Genomic DNA, 6,000 nt, shown 5'->3' with positions numbered 1-6,000 from the left:
ATCAGAGACATTTTCAATGCTGTTGCTGGCTTCTGGAAGAAGTTATTCAGTGGAGGAGAGTGAAGGCTACCTGTGGAAGCCCCAGAAACCTTTCTATACCCTCCCTACTCTCAGGGAGATCAGAACACATCTGTTTTGCCAGCAGTGTTCTCCTGAGGTTTCTACAGGTTATCTCTGTGCCATTCATTTTATATAAAGTTGATTTCAGTCTTCAATATCCTCAAATCTTCAGTGAAAAGTGCTATACAATAAATCAGATGAACAGATACAACAGTTTCTTGCATAAAATTTTATGAGTTTTTAAAGATGAAAAAAGGATAAGCTGCGCAGTCAGCACTTTGCAGCCTTCTCTGAGACCTCATCCTTTCCAGGGAAATGACAGATACTGATCAAACGTAACTCAGTAAAATGTAAGACAATGAGTTCACTGTGGATTAAAATTTAATCCTTTTAATAGAAACTTTAAGTTACAAGGAGTTTTTAGCTTTCATTGGGTAGGTTTTCCTCTTAGCCATGTTAGTCAAGTCTAGTCCAAGGTAATCAGAAGTGCTCATGCACACAAACAACAAAACCAGAGCAACAACAAAAAAGGAAACATCCTGCCCATATCTAGGAGCTAATTAAGTGCCCTCTCTTAGAGTTGTAATGCACACTTAAGATCTGCCCGGTAGTGTAGGACCCACAACAGATGCTGATTGTTATTGACATAATAAAAAATTTAGCCAGACACAAACCAACCAGCTGACAGCTGCACCAGCAGTTTGCTGGTAGCCTTGGAGAGGTTGTGGAACTGCATGAGGTTTAGTAACCACCTCTTCCCTTGATAAGGCACACAGCCAAGGGAAGTTATAGAGCATGATTTGCAATTGTCATAAATAGGGCAGTAGGATCTCAGACTCAGAAAGGATGATTAAAGGCTTGGGAAGACAGTATAGCTAGGTCACATTCATGCACTAGAGAAGCTGACAACTGGAGGGGACTAACTATGGAACTCTTGGTCACAGCATCCTTTAGCTGGGGAAGAGAATCAAAAAGTCAACGGCATATTCAGCGCCACAGCTCCTAAGTACTGCTGTCTGGTTTTGATGGACACCTAAATTGCTCTGCCTTAAATAAATACTAAGCATGACAAAGAAAGAGATTAAGAGCCACCATCAGCTAAATCAGCCCATAGAAATTGATGGAAGGTTTCGAGATGAAATTATCCCTCCCTTGCAGATAGGTGCTCAAGATTTTTTTTTCTTTTGCCTCTGTGTACTTTTCTGTAATGTAGTACATGTTTACCTTCTGCTAACCGAAGTGTGGGCTTCCGTACCCTTGTCCTGACCCAGTTCCACAAAAAAGATTTTTTTCCACCTGAATGATGGACTCAGACTCCAATAAATGCTATTTGCAGACACTCTCAGTAGGAGAACTGGAGTCCAAAATACATTAGAAGGCACAATTACAGAAGAGCTTGTAAATTTTCTGCTTGGGACTTGTACAAACAATAGGTATACAATTGTACAATCAATAGGCGTACAAGCAATAGGTACACAGAGGTTAAGTTTGGTAAGATCATTGTGGTGGAAAGATAATCAAAATAAATAGAAATACTCATGAGTGTTGTACGCTCATAGTAAACTCCACAAGGAACAATATCCAGAAAGAGATCCTTCCTCAGTGGCAGTCAGCACTTAATTGGGATCTAGGAGAGGTGCAGCCAGGCTCCATCCCCTTGTGGTAGCACAGGTGAATTGCCTTCACCTGTGCTCCCATGGCTGACTCATTGCTCGCCTCAGGTGGTCAATCAGAGGTTCAGGTCGTGATTAACAGTTCCCATACAGGACTGATACTGATCAGTGTGTTTATTTTTTATAAGCAGATATATATCTTATTTATCATAAATTCATTTTTCTAGGAAAAGATAAAATCCTTTTCCTTTTTTTTTTTTTTTCTTTTTGATTCTTTACTGAAGAGTGATATGTGATATCAGATCAATGCCTGGTTACCGTTCTTTATCTCATGGCCTAGAAAGTTTCAAACATTAGCTCTGTTTACAGTGTTACCACAGATTGCAATTCACAATTGTACTCTTTTCAGAAATACATTTAGGGGTTCAGCTTGGCGAGAATCATGAGGTAGTTTTCAGTCTTCTGTGTAACTACCTGGAAAATAGTCGTAAATGGAGTGACTACTTGGCCAATGCAGCAAGGTTTGCTCATGTGGTAGATAACTTTGAAAAAGTAACTGCAATGCTCCAGGAATTTAGGAAAATAGTGAAAGTTGATAGAAAAATAGTATAGGTAGCAACTAGAGGCCTTTGGCTTTTCTCAGCCTTCCAGGTCATTACCCAGGAAACTGCAGAGGTAAGGTTTGTGAAAGTTTCAAATGTACTCTGTGGTGTAGACATAACAAGTTGTATTTTTATCATTAAAAAACAAAGCTGTCTTAGTGACCCCTTGAGGTATGAAGTGTTGGATTAATGCAGAGCTATATGAAAGGAAAACATGAAAATGTTTGTTGTCATCGGAATGGGACAAACTGACTGCTTTAAAAACAACAAGTGGGTAGAGGTTTCTTGACATTTCAATTTTCTTATCTCTATCCTGGGGAATACACCTACAGATGTATTGGGAGAACTAGCTTCTAATGTTTATATTACCAGGTACATGCATTTTTTTTACAATGCTGTGTTCCAAGATTCAGGATTAGTGTTGCACATATTAATCTCATCTTTAGAGACTGTATTTTTTTCATCCTGTTCAGTATTTCCATTTTGATTCTCAGATACATGACAAAAATTTTAAAAATCAATACAATTAGGTCCAAATAGACATAATGAAAAAGAAGGAACTTCATTCACTCTAGGAACAAGTGCCTCTGTCTGTCTAACAAAGTAACCCCAATTAACAGCATGTGTTATGGTTTGTAATGTGCTTTAGGATCTTTATAAATTTGAATAATGGCAAACTGCCATTAAGCACAGTCATGGCAAAGCTAACAAGTTCATAACATGTTATGGGATGGATATCTTTGTTCACTTAATTAGAAGGGGATTAAATAATAAAGATGGCATGTGATTTTGAGAAGGAGGGGATCTCTTTGCTTTTTTCTGTACCTGAGTTGAAGATTTGACCATTTCTGCCTTTTAGAATATTGGCACAGTAAGCAAGCCTTCTGCTTCTCTGCATGACCTGAGCAACGCTGGGCGTTTCATGAACAAACATTTAGGTGTACAAAAGTTTTTGCAAAAAAGTTAAAATATAACCCAATAAGGCATTTGTCCAACAGAAGCTGTAATGCCAAAAGTGCTCAGTGAGAATATACCACTAGAACTTTTGTAAACTAACTCATTAAGAGCAGCGTTATTGAAGAAGTTGAATCTGCTGGCTGGGTCTTGCCAGTCATCTTGACAGATGAGAGAGGCAGGAAAAACTTGTCTTTGAGAGAGAATGAAAGTAGCAGTGAATGCTGAATTTGTTTATACATGTTGATAGCAAACATCTTAGCAGTAAAAAGTACTTAATGAAAGAAAATATTTTTAACATCTATTTTATCATTTACTTCTATTTTTATGTGGGAAATCCCTTGAACGCCACATTAACTAACATTAATGAATTAAAGTAAATACAAGGAAGTTCCAATTTGTTCTTATCCAATGTGTGTTTTTATTTTCTGATGAGAAAATGGTCTAATTTTATCTGAGAGCTGTAGACATGGTCACTTCATGCAGCTGATAGAGTTTATTATACAATATGAAGAATCACTGCGCTACTGCATGACTGATGAACTTCCCCAGCACTGAAGCATGTTCTAGGCTGGCAGCTATCAAACCTTTTATTATGTGGTCTTAACTGTATCAGTTTTCTCTTTTGCCCTCCTCCCTTCACCACTCCTCCCTACCTCATACTCTTCTGCTTGGCCTGGACCTTCAATGACTGTTATTCCAATAATGCTGTTTATCCTGGTACTTAAAGCTACTTGTCCCTCTTCACATTGCTCCTCACACCAAGATCTCTCTCAGGGCTGAAGTTGTGGTTTCCAGCAGGGCTGACACTCCTAAGTCAACAAGTTCTCAGCAGGATTTTATCCTGCAGTGCCCATCCCAGACCTTGGCTATTTGTGTTTGGGAGACAGTGTGCACTTCACCACCATGCACACCAATGTCATAGGACCCCATGACTAGAGAGGAAGAAACCTCAAATATGATGCAAACTGTCTGAGGAGAAAAGAAAAGCTGCAAGGACAAGATGCAATGGTTTATCAATTTATGTTATTTATAAATTGCATGGTTTTTATTTCAGTGGGGACACGCCACCACTAGCTTGTTCCAACAAATATGAGCAAACATTCTTTATACTCTCTGTAGTGTGGAAGTGTTAGCAACCTTTGACTCCATTTCGCATAATGCTTGTAATTTCTGTGTAATCTGTTTTCTGTTATTTCATAAGTTCCTGCAAACTCATGAGTTCAATTCTTTTTCAGCTTTCAAACAGATGTTATCTTCTTTAAAAATGATCACATCCCAAATGCAGTAATTTTAAGTGCACATTCACTGTGCAGTCCAACACTTCTTGGGTTTGAAATCACATTTTATTACAAGCCAGAACAGCCGTATTTTGAAACAGAATGTGGATGTTCTTTGGAACAGGGACTGAATACCAGATAGCATTGGTCTGGGATGGACTGTGAGGATTAAAAGTCATTTTCCTCTTCTTTCTTTCCTCTTTATCATTTGTGTAAATTCACGTTTAATTTTCCCATACAACAAAGCATTTCTTCCACAGGACAGGTCATAACCCAGTCTATCTTCAAACTGAAGATTCATGATTATATGTTGTAAGAGTTGGGTTCAAATGTGCTGTCAGAGGAAAATTCCTTTGCTTCCCATCTCTCTCTATGGACATGCCTTCCCTACCACTGAGTGCTGCCCAAGTCTGGACAGGTCCAGGCCTTCAGAGCATGAATTCCCAATATTCAAAACCTCAGGAGGGTTTTTGGATCTTTTCAGAACTTTATGATCATCTAAGCGTGTAATTCCTCAGTGCTTTTGAGACATACTTCTCTGGATGTGACCAAAACATGAATGAGACTTACTGCGTGGTTCTGGCCATGCAGTTTTTGGAAAGCAGGGAATTTTGTTCCAAAAGTTTCCTTGGTTTGATCTAGGAAACTAATGCTGCCTCATGGGAGATGTGGCACCTGAACTGGGCTATGTGTTCCCTTTCAGCTAGAGGATTGTTCCTTCTATAGACCTGTCTGAGAGGCTTATCTACAACATTCGAATTGAAATAGAGCATAGGGCTTGTGAGTATCTATAACTGCCTCCTGGAAATGCCCCATCTCCGTGGTAGGGACTGCACTGCCTGGAGCAAGCCCCTCCAGTGCTGGCAGTGAGCCACATTGCAAAATACTTTGGTAGAGCTGTGTACACAGAGGGAAGACAATTCTCCTTCTCCCTCCCTTTTTTTCCTGCTCTTTCACGTTGTCACTTATGATGGATAAATCTGGCAGACAGGGAAGAAACTGATTTTTTGTTATTATCAGCCTGAAAGAACATCAACTTTTGCAATTCTCTTGTGTTAATGTTGTGCAGCTGTTTGTCTGACTGTCAAGGAGCAAGAAGATATTTTAAAGCTCGGACTTTTGCAAACAATGTACTTCTGATTGCTTTTCAGGCAGCTCAGAAGCAGCCTGGTTGCAGAGATGGGCTGACACTGCCATTCAGGACGCTTGCAGCTGAGAAGCAATAATCAATGCAAAATGGAAGCCAGTGTTTGGTGAGAATCCAAGTGCAAGTAGGGAATTCAGGAGCACCAGGAGGTTTACCTCCACGTTCTGGGTTGCTAGAAAGTAGGTAGAACTACAGAGTAACATCCCTTGGTCTGCTCTTTAAATACACTACAGGTTTTGTTACTCTCACATTTCTTGTCTGGTACTCCCGCTCTCTGTCCTAAGGCTGGGGACATACAGGCAGCCCTCAGCTGATAACCACCCCAGTAATCTGAAGAGGTGTCA

This window comes from Meleagris gallopavo, chromosome 6 (assembly GCF_905368555.1).
Source record: "Meleagris gallopavo chromosome 6, MGAL_WU_HG_1.1, whole genome shotgun sequence".
NCBI lineage: Eukaryota > Metazoa > Chordata > Aves > Galliformes > Phasianidae > Meleagris > Meleagris gallopavo.
Note: the sequence above shows the minus strand (reverse complement) of the source record.